This window comes from Rhinichthys klamathensis, unplaced genomic scaffold (genome assembly GCF_029890125.1).
Source record: "Rhinichthys klamathensis goyatoka isolate OS25496 unplaced genomic scaffold, OSU_Roscu_1.1 h1tg000092l_1, whole genome shotgun sequence".
In the NCBI taxonomy this organism is placed as follows: Eukaryota; Metazoa; Chordata; class Actinopteri; order Cypriniformes; family Leuciscidae; genus Rhinichthys; species Rhinichthys klamathensis.
Window position 1 is genome coordinate 2,496,239 of NW_026606631.1, and position 10,310 is coordinate 2,506,548.

The window sequence follows — 10,310 nt, forward strand, 5'->3', positions numbered from 1 at the left end:
GTCGCGTTTTATGACGCAATCGTTAGCCTATTTTTACAAAAACTGCTTCTACGGGGCCATAACGTAAGATACAAGGTAATGGAGCCTTTTATACATTGTCGAGTTTCTTTAGAAATAAACAATGGACAAATGGAGTCTTTAAACGCCTCAGATGTAAAGTTATTCGCTGTCAAAGTGACGCCAAAATGAATGGAAATCAATGGAATGCTAACAGCAGGTTAAGGCTTGCTAGCCAATGGCGGCCCCCAGGGTAGCTTCAGTTTCCGGCTGGTGGATTACCCCCTTGATCAAAACAGAGCAGCACAAACCGATTATGCACATCGCAGGGGCAGAATGAAGTGCTGAAGCCGCCTTTCCACTGCAAAAGACATTCGCATACGATTGTTGCATTTCGCCTCCTAGCGGCAGTCACACGGAACTTTGAAATTGGCAGTGAAGCAACTGTTACTGTTCCTCGGCTTATTAAGCATGGTAAAACAATTTTAATGAATGTAATGCATGTATGAATACATCCACACAAAACAAATGACCATCAATAGGGTACATCTAAAATAAGAACATAGTAGATTTTATAGAGCTAATCAAAATAAATAGGCTATTGATTTAATAATTATAAAAAAAAATATTTCTGCCATATATCATATTGGAGAGAGTTTTACCGTGCTGAGAGACGTAACAGAATGCGACACGCTGTGTGAATGCTGAACGGAGAATAATTGACAGCCGCAGCGGAGGAAGGACAAGTTTCCGTGAACTGATTTAATTATGTAAATATTCTTCTGTCCCTCACATTAAGCTATGGAATGGCTTTAGATGACTTTGAATATAGTGCACAAAAGCTTAACTGATGCTTGTCTATTCTTTTGGTCTATGCATGACTATGTATGTCGCAATAATCACGGTTGTTAGATCATTAATCGCAATTAGACATTAATTATTTAATTATCCTGACAGGACTACATGAAGGTTCTGTTGTTTGACACAATTATCATAATGAAACGTCATTAGTATTTAAAAAATATAAAATACAGCTATTAGTTTACACAGTGTTGTCCATGAACAATACTCACTCTTAGGAGTAGTTGAAGAAATGGTTGTAGTGACAAGGGATGCTGTGATATATGGACGAATAAAGAAATAAAAACATTTATGAAATAGTACAAGCTAACAATGGCATATGTTCATACAATTAAGTTTTGTATTACAATCAATGTATTAACATCAATCAATGTAAACGTTTTAACTGGTAGGTGCTGATGTTTGATACTCAGGAAGTGACATGAAATAAGTACAATTAGTATTACAATTTTCTTAATATTTATTGACTTGTCTACAAAGACTATTTTTTGCATGCAAAGGAATTCTGCATTTCAAGAATTATTATTACACAAATATATAATATAGACATAAAAAGTGCACATTTTTTTTACTTAAAATGCTGATGTTTGACACTCAGGATGTGATTTGAAATACTGAAGTAGCCCTCACTTCACTGTGTCATCAGCTGCGCTCAAAGGATCTGCCCTTATGTTGTTAAAGTTTGGTTATTTACGAAATTAATAAAGATAAAGCAAGATGCCATGTTGATATATGTGTCATATGATTTATTTAAACTAAAAAGGTAAAGAAAAAATGTAAATTATTGTGAAAGATGTAAAGGGGGAGGAGAATTTATACGTGCATCAGGTTTCTCGACAAGAAAGACTTGTGCGTCCTCGCTCATAGCTTCTCAGGAAGCTTCCTCACTCCTCGTTCCTCGCGGTGCAATTAGAGAATTGAGATGTCCTTCAAGATGGCTGAGCTCATTTGGTTTCCAGGTCATAGGATGAAGGAAGGAGGCCATGGAAATGAGGAGGGATATTGAGAAGCACCCCTGGTGGGTGTATCAGACCCATTACCCGACAGCTCACCGATAACTTTTTTTTAGGACTGGAATTAATGACATGTTAAAAAATCTATTTCTCCTGCCCAGTTTTGGTCCTTTAGGGAGGTTTTATGGATTTTGTAGAGTTAGTGCTTGCAAAGAGTGGTTCCTTTTTCACCGTAGGTGAGGTGGAGGAAGACTATGATTATCACCTGCCTGCCACGGACCCATAGCCTGAGAACACGCCTGCTACAGACCCTGAGACTAAGCATACAAATCTATCCTGGAGCTACAGCCAGCTGCCATGTCCGTCCCAGTAGGAGCACTAATTCCTCTGAACATCCTGGAGCAGAGTCCCACCCATGTCCCCATAACGAGGTAGAATGTATCCCCTTCTATTACATTTTGAATATTGGACACGCTTCCTACTTCCTACAGTTCCTACTTGTTTCCAAGTCCTTCCTCCACCATTAACTCCTATGTCCAAGCTGGTTCCGTCCAGGTCCCTGGTTCCTTCATTTCCGCTGGTTCTGCCCGGCTCCTTCATCTCCACCGGTTCCTCCCAGCTCCCTGGCTCCTTCGTCTTGACTTGTTCTGCACAGCTTCCTGGCTCCACCCCCTCTGCAGACTCCATCCAGTTGACTGGCTCCGTCTCCTCTGTTGACTTCATTGGGATCTCTGGCTTTACCCCCTCTGCTGGCTCCAGCTGGGTCCGTGGATCCACACCCTTCACTGGCTCCGCTCATTTTCCCGGCTTGCCTCATCTTCCTTAAACACCGGCTCTGCCTCTGGCTATGCCTCATCCCTCCACCCTTTTGGCTCCACTGGCTACTCCGTCCCTCCGGCTTCTCCTTTGTCCTCACTCCAACTGCCTCCAGCTAGGTCTTCCGAGCCCTCTTCTCCACCTCAGTCCTCTGACCCTTCGGTTCTGCCTTGGACCCCCATGCCTGGGGTGTCAATTTGGTCCTTCATCCCTCCATCTGCCCCTTGGTATCCAGCACACCTTACTCCACTTTGGTCTTCAGCACCGCCGTGGACCTTCAGCCCTCCAGAATCATCAGCAGAAGTGGATTCACTGGTGTCGCAAGAAGCCTTCCCCATCTACTCCTCTGTGGTTCCTTCCGCCACCAGCCCCTCCTTGGTTTTCTTTTCGCTTGTTCTACCCAGCTCTCTGGCTCCACCCTCTCTGCAGCCTCAATTCAGTTTTCTGGCTCCGCCTCCTCTGCTGGCTTCATTGGGTTCTCTGGCTCCACCCCCTCCTCTGGCTCCGGCTGGCTCCATCCCTCCGACGACTCCTTTGTCCTCACTCCCACTGGCTCTGTCTTCCGAGCCTTCATCGCCACCTTACTCCTCTGACCCTCTGGTTCCACTTTAGACCCCTGTGCTTGGTGTCGATTTGGTCCGTTATCCCTCCATCTGCACCTTGGTATCAAGCCCACCTAACTCTACTTTGGTTTTCAGTTCCCATGGCTCCGCCCAGGTGAAAAATGCAGAGGGCAACGCTGCGGACCTTCAGCCATCCAGCATCATCAGGAGAAATGGATTCACTGGTGTCGCAGAGGCCTCCTCCTCCTACTGCTCCGTGGTTCCTTCCTCCGCCAGCCACTCCTTGTTTTTTTTCTCTCCACCGGTCCCTCCATGGACTCTGGGTGTCTTTTCCCTCTTTCCCACCTGAATGAATTATACCTTCCCTTCCAACCACCTCAGGGGTGGGGGAGGTAATGTTACGTCTAAGCTCAGTTAGTTTGTTCCCTTGGTTAATGATTGTGTTCACCTGTGTCTTGTTTAGTTTCTGATTATCCTGTGTCAAGCTGGGTGCTCTTTAAGTCTTGTGTATTGTTCACTTCATAGTCTAGTGTCGTTATTGACAGGGGATGATGTGATATATGGACATATAATGAAATAAAAACAAACATATACAAAATATTGCTTAGAAGCTAACAATGGCATTTGTTCATAAAATTCATTTTTGTATTACAATTTAAGTATTATTGTTAGAAGAATAACTTATATTACAGAGTATATTATATATATTATATTACTTATATTACAAATTATATTATTGACCGGGCGGCAGTGGCTCAGTGGTTCATGTAGGTTGTCTACAAACCGGAAGGTTGGTGGTTCAATCCTCGGTTCCACCTGACCAAGTGTCGAAGTGTCCATGAGCAAGACACCTAACCCCGACGAGCTGGATGGCGCCTTGCATGGCTGCCGTCGCCCGTCGGTGTATGAATGAGTGAGTGAATGGGTGAATGTGAGGCAAATTGTAAAGCGCTTTGGTGGCCATTGGGTCTGTGAAAGCGCTATATAAATGCAGTCCATTTTACATTATAAAAATTTTAACTGGTAGGCGCTGATGTTTGATACTCAGGAAGTGACATGAAATAAGTACAATTATTATTAAAAAAAGTTTTATTTGTAGACATGTTTACAAAACCTTTTTTTTGTATACAATAAAATTCTGCATTTCAAGAATTATTATCAAACAAATATATAATATAGGCATAAAACGGTACACATTTTTTATTTTAGGTGCTGATGTTTGATAATAGGATGTGATTTGAAATACCGAAGTACCTATTACGTGTAACATGAGCATGTGAATAAACTACTGGTATAATTTTCCTATTATCATGTTTACACAAATGTCCATGAATAAACATACTCACTTGTAGGAGCTGATGTTAGAGAAGTAGTTGAAGAAGAGATTGTAGTGGCAGTGGCTGCTGGAATATTTTAAATAGAAAGAATTAATACAGTTTCAATGTGCAATACTTGTTATGCTTACAAGGATATTTTTAAATAATACAATAACATTCTGTATAACAAGAATTACTAAAAGAACATGACAAACAGTAAATAACTTTGTCAAAACAGTTTACTTTTCCAATGACTTAGTTTGTTAGTTCCTGATTTCCCATGTATCTACTTTATTCCCTTGACTTTATGCCTCCACGTCCCCCCGATTCCCCGCAAGCTTCTCCTCCTGTCAATACGGTAATTTCTCTTCTTTGCGACAGAGAGTCGCGTGTTATGACGTAATCGTTAGCCTATTTTTACAAAAACTGCTTCTACGGGGCCATAACGTAAGATACAAGGTAATGGAGCCTTTTAAACATGGTTGAGTTTCTTTAGAAATAAACAATGGACAAATGGAGTCTTTAAACGCCTCAGATGTAAAGTTATTCGCTGTCAAAGTGACGCCAAAATGAATGGAAATCAATGGAATGCTAACAGCAGGTTAAGGCTTGCTAGCCAATGGTGGCCCCCAGGGTAGCTTCAGTTCCCTTTCAAGGGAACTCAAGCTGCATTTGAGACGCGGTGGGAACGCTCTGCGTTGAGGTTTGTTTCTCAAGGCGTCATGAAGCACGTGTAAAATCAGTCCAATGGAAGCCCGATACGTCATAGGTGACGTCATAGACCAGGAAACTATAAATCACCCCTGAAAACAGACCGCGACAGCTTCTGTTGCCTTCAGCAAGCGCTCTCTGTGAATCTGTCCTTGTCTATTTATTGTTGTCTGTCAAAGCATTATATTCATTGATTTATTCATTATGGCGAGCAAGCAAGATTACAAACGTTGTGTTGTTCCCTGCCCTCGTTTCATTACGGGTGGGGACACACATCAGATGTGTGTTGCTTGTTTGGGAGTGGAGCATGCCCAGTCAGTCCTCGTGGGGGCTGATTGCGAGCATTGCATGAGTTTGTCCATGAGAACTCTCCGCTCTCGCCGGGCGTTCTTTGAGGAGGACGGTTCGGTTCGCGTTCCCCGAGGTGCGGGTTCCGCTGCTGCCGAGGCACAGCGGCGGCGTGCATCTTGGGGTTCGCAGATGGATTTAGTAGCGGGGTTTGAGACGGGCCCCGCCCTTTCTCAGCCCTTGCCTGATGGATCCGGTGTCTCAGCCCAGGAAGGAGCCAGCGCTGCGGTTTCTCCTCCCCAGGTTGAGGCACCAATGTTGCGGCTATCCAGTTCCGAGGAACTGGATGTCGTGGATATGGGGGAATTTGAGTCTTCGCCAGCTCATACCCCTGCTGATGAGGAGCTTTTGGAGGTCTTAGTTCGTGCTGTTGCTAAATTAAATATCGACTGGCCAGCTGATGATATTGATGTGGAATCTAGAAAGAGTCTTTTAGAGGAACGTTATTTACCATCTAGATCACGACCTCCTCGTCGGGAACTCCCGTTTTTTCCCGATCTCCACACCGAGGTGTCGAGGTCGTGGAATAAACCGGCGTCTTTCAGAGTACATAATCCACAGACTAGTAACTATAGTAAAGTTAAAGGGATTGATCACTATGGTTATTTGACGATGCCTCGTGCGGAAGAGACGCTTGCGAGCTATCTCTCCCCTGAGTCATCATCATCACTGAAAGCCCCGACGTTACCCACAAAACCATTAAAGAATACATCATTTCTAGTGGGTAAAGCGTATTCAGCAGCAGGTCAGGCCGCGGCATGCTTACATACCATGTCATTTTACAAGCATACCAGGCTGACCTGCTGAGGGACATGGACGATTGTGAGGAAGTTAGTGCCGATGCAATTCGAGAATTGCGTCGCACAACAGACCTATCTCTCCGGGCCACCAAGGAGACGGCCAAATCTGTGGGCCGTTCTATGGCAGCCATGGTGGCCACGGAACGTCATTTGTGGTTAAATCTGTCAGATATTAAAGACAAAGATAGGTCTGTTCTTCTGGACGCACCGCATTCTCCTACAAGTCTGTTCGGCGATGCTATAAATTGTGTTGTCGATAGGTTTCAAGAAAACAAAAAACAAGCGGCTGCGTTTAAGAGGTTTCTTCCTCGCCGGTCCAGTGTCCCCGGAATCGCAGCGCTGCCACGTCATGGGATCTTTCTGTTGTCCTAGAAGGTTTGACGAAAGCCCCCTTTGAGCCCTTGGAGTCAGCTCCGGAGAGGATTCTGACTCTCAAGGTTTCTCTTTTGTTAGCTTTGTCCTCATTAAAGCGGGTGGGAGACTTACAAGCTCTTTCTGTTAGCGAGTCTTGCTTGGACTTTGCCCCTGGCCTGGTCAAAGTTTCCTTGAGGCCGAGACCAGGGTATGTCCCCAAGGTTCTTTCCTCAACTTTCCGCTCACAGGTAGTTAACCTTAACGCTTTCCACCCTCCTCCATTTTCGTCTGAGGAAGATAGGAAGCTTAACTTGCTCTGCCCAGTTCGTTCTCTTAAGATATATGTAGACCGCTCAGGCGGTTGGAGGAAATCTAACCAGCTTCTGGTTTGCTTCGGTGCTAGCCGCCGTGGGCTTGCTGCATCAAAGCAGAGGATTTCTCACTGGGTCACAGAGGCTATCTCGTTGGCTTATGGGGTGCGTGGCTTGCCTTCACCTCTTAGCATTAAAGCACATTCCACCAGAAGTGTAGCATCTTCTCAAGCTCTTTTCAGAGGAGCACTTTTGGAGGATATTTGTGTTGCGGCAGGCTGGTCCTCTCCGCACACTTTTGTGAGGTTCTATAGCTTGGATCTTGACGACCCGGGGTTCCCAGGTTCTTTCTGTTTGAACTCATTTCGGTCGTTGTCTCTTTTATCTACCAGTTATAAAAGCGCTCTAGCTTGGCGAGTTTGGTAGTCCGTTCCCACTGCGCTTTCCGCAGCGTTGAGTGAACCTATGAAAGAGAACGCCTCTGGTTACTTGCGTAACCTATGTTCTCTGAAAAGGGAACAAGACGCTGCGTTAGCGGCCAAGCTCCTCGCGCTGCTGACAGTTTCTTTTCGGCAGAGAAATCTGAGGAGCAGATGGCGCGCACGAATATGTAATGATGCGACGTAAGAGCGTCGGGGCGGAGCCATATCGCGCGGATGCCATCAGCCAATGAATTGGCGTGATTCTATAAGGCTTCAGACAATCGGCACATTCAGAGAATATCCCACTGCGCTTTCCGTAGCGTCTCGTTCCCTATTCAGAGAACAAAGGTTACGCAAGTAACCAGAGACGTTTTATTTGTAGACATGTTTACAAAACCTTTTTTTGTATACAATGAAATTCTGCATTTCAAGAATTATTATCACACAAATATATAATATAGGCATAAAACGGTACAAATTTTTTATTTTAGGTGCTGATGTTTGATACTAGGATGTGATTTGAAATACCGAAGTACCTATTACGTGTAACATGAGCATGTGAATAAACTACTGGTATCATTTTCCTATTATCATGTTTACACAAATGTCCATGAATAAACATACTCACTTGTAGGAGCTGATGTTAGAGAAGTAGTTGAAGAAGAGATTGTAGTGGCAGTGGCTGCTGGAATATTTTAATATAGAAAGAATTAATACAGTTTCAATGTGCAATACTTGTTATGCTTACAAGGATATTTTTAATTAATACAATATCATTCTGTATTTCAAGAATTACTAAAAGAACATGACAAACAGTAAATCATTTTGTCAAAACAGTTTACTTTTCCAATGACTTAGTTTGTTAGTTCCTGATTTCCCATGGGTCTACTTTAATCCCTTGGTGACAGATTGTCTTCACCTCTGTCTTGTTTAGTTTATTTTTATCCTGTGTAAGTTTAAGCCTTCTGATTGGTTCAGGTCAATGACCTGTATTGTCTGTACTGTATTGTCCAGTTGGAATATTGGACTCGCCGGTTCCTACTTGTTCCCAAGCCCTTCCTCCTCCATTAACTCCTTTGTCTCCGCTTGTTCCGCCCGGCTCCCTGGCTCCTTCATTTCTGCTGATTCTGCCTGGCTCCTTCGTCTCCACCGGTACTACATGGCTCTATGGCTCGTTCGTCTTCGCTTGTTCTACCCAGCTCTCTGGCTCCACCCCCTCTGCAGCCTCAATTCAGTTTTCTGCCTCCGCCTCCTCTGCTGGCTTCATTGGGTTCTCTGGCTCCACCCCCTCCTCTGGCTCCAGCTGGCTCCATCCCTCCGACGACTCCTTTGTACTCGCTCCCACTGTCTTCTGAGCCTTCATCGCTGCCTCACTCCTCTGACCCTCTGGTTCCATTTTAGACCCCTGTGCTTGGTGTCGATTTGGTCCTTTATCCCTCCATCTGCACCTTGGTATCAAGCCCACCTAACTCCACTTTGGTCTTCAGTTCCCATGGCTCCGCCCAGGTGAAAAATGCAGAGGGTAACGCTGCGGACCTTCAGCCATCCAGCATCGTCAGGAGAAGTGAATTCACTGGTGTCGCAGAGGCCTCCTCCTCCTACTGCTCTGTGGTTCCTTCCTCCGCCAGCCACTCCTTGTTTATTTTCTCTCCACCGGTCCCTCCATGGACTCTGGGTGTCTTGGCCCTCCTTCCCACCTGAATGGATTATACCTTCCCTTCCAACCACCTCAGGGGTGGGGGAGGTAATGTTACGTCCAAGCTCAGTTAGTTTGTTCCCTTGGTTAATGATTGTGTTCACCTGTGTCTTGTTTAGTTTCTGATTATCCTGTGTCAAGCTGGGTGCTTTTTAAGTCTTGTGTATTGTTCACTTCATAGTCTAGTGTCGTTATTGACAGGGGATGATGTGATATATGGACATATAATGAAATAAAAACAAACATATACAAAATATTGCTTAAAAGCTAACAATGGCATTTGTTCATACAATTCATTTTTGTATTACAATTTAAGTATTATTGTTAGAAGAATAACTTATATTACAGAGTATATTATGTATATTATATTACTTATATTACAAATTATATTATTGACCGGGCGGCAGTGGCTCAGTGGTTCATGTAGGTTGTCTACAAACCGGAAGGTTGGTGGTTCAATCCTCGGTTCCACCTGACCAAGTGTCGAGGTGTCCATGAGCAAGACACCTAACCCCGACGAGCTGGATGGCGCCTTGCATGGCTGCCGTCGCCCGTCGGTGTATGAATGAGTGAGAGAATGGGTGAATGTGAGGCAAATTGTAAAGCGCTTTGGTGGCCATTGGGTCTGTGAAAGCGCTATATAAATGCAGTCCATTTTACATTATAAAAATTTTAACTGGTAGGCGCTGATGTTTGATACTCAGGAAGTGACATGAAATAAGTACAATTATTATTAAAAAAAGTTTTATTTGTAGACATGTTTACAAAACCTTTTTTTGTATACAATAAAATTCTGCATTTCAAGAATTATTATCAAACAAATATATAATATAGGCATAAAACGGTACACATTTTTTATTTTAGGTGCTGATGTTTGATAATAGGATGTGATTTGAAATACCGAAGTACCTATTACGTGTAACATGAGCATGTGAATAAACTACTGGTATAATTTTCCTATTATCATGTTTACACAAATGTCCATGAATAAACATACTCACTTGTAGGAGCTGATGTTAGAGAAGTAGTTGAAGAAGAGATTGTAGTGGCAGTGGCTGCTGGAATATTTTAAATAGAAAGAATTAATACAGTTTCAATGTGCAATACTTGTTATGCTTACAAGGATATTTTTAATTAATACAATAACATTCTGTATAACAAG